Below are 1279 nucleotides of genomic sequence, written 5' to 3'. Positions count from 1 at the left end.
TAGTTTATTGTACAAAATTAAGGCCTTCGTATTTTCATAGTTCACTACAGGTAAAGAAATGCTAGATAATGTATGTCCTTCAGAAAAATTTCACTTTCACTCCCCTCTATCTCCAACTATTAAAATGACCCGACCGAATGTTATCAAAACAAACACTGTAAATGATACCAAGTCCTTTAAAGATTACTGTCCCAGATGTTATTTCTTGGCATAGGTGATCTTCATGGCATGGGATTGTGTGATTTTGAATCCTTGTAAAGCATCCCTGGCAGTACCAGCCTTTTCATCATTTTCAAATTCAGCAAAGGCAATGTCATGCCTCCCAGGTACCTAATGTACTTCCTTGAAACCAGGGAACTGATTAAGCAGCATGGATAACATCATCTCATTAGTCCCTTCTAGTAAGTTATTAAGGAATAAAATATAGTTTGGAGGGTAATCAGGGAACTTGGGGATTTGGTTTTGTATTTCCTTGGGTATTAGCTGAATTTGGCATTCCCTGGCCAGGATTTTTGTTTGCAGTTGTTGCAATCTGTTCCACAGTTTTAGCTTTTTTCTTTTCTGTGTCATCAAAAGTGCCCAGCATTTTAGATATTATATCAGAATCTGTTTTTGCATACTGAATTCGCATTGGTTTACCATAAAATGGAAATCCTTGTAACTGCCTCAAAGCATTTGTGGATGAGCCCAGTTCCTTAAATATGACAAAGGCCTGCCCCTTATCTTTCATGGTCTTTAAAGCCACAATATCCACCACATGGCCAAACTGGGTAAACAGGGCATAGAGGGAGCTCTTCAATTCTTCTTTTTTAATTTTGTCATTCATATTGTTGATATAAATGTTATGATTTGGTCTGATATCCATGTTTGGGTAATTCTTTGAATAGCCTGAGACCTACGCAGTCTCTAGGAAGAATCAGAGTCCACAGTCAGGTTTCCTTTGGCCAATTTACAACAGAGAGTAAGTTGGTGAATAAATATTTAATTATTGCAACCAAAACCCTGAAAGACCTACCTCCAAATAGAATGTTTTGCATTCCCGAGGCATACTATATGGATATATCCTTTTTTAAAAATCCATTTGCAGCTGTCCTTTAAAGGAAGAAAATGGAAAACAAAAGAATTATCCACACATATACCTGCATCACATGAAAGCTGCTTACAACCTTCTGCCACCCAGCATTACTCTAGAGACATTTTTCCATGAAAATCGGAAGCTTCAAAGGTTTAAGAAAAGTAAAAGTAGCGAAGTAGCACTACCCAGGAAGCCAACAATACT

General features: G+C 37.4%; 1 pseudogene; it reads right to left on the bottom strand.

The window, feature by feature from the left end:
• Nucleotides 1-198: 198 nt before the first annotated feature.
• On the bottom strand, nucleotides 199-865 carry LOC103249603 (annotated as a pseudogene).
• Between the last annotated feature and the right edge of the window lie 414 nt (nucleotides 866-1279).

Source organism: Carlito syrichta, unplaced genomic scaffold, assembly GCF_000164805.1.
Source record: "Carlito syrichta isolate Samal-C Ts95f unplaced genomic scaffold, Tarsius_syrichta-2.0.1 Scaffold121807, whole genome shotgun sequence".
In the NCBI taxonomy this organism is placed as follows: Eukaryota; Metazoa; Chordata; class Mammalia; order Primates; family Tarsiidae; genus Carlito; species Carlito syrichta.
Note: the sequence above shows the minus strand (reverse complement) of the source record. Positions and strands in the feature narration are given on the sequence as shown.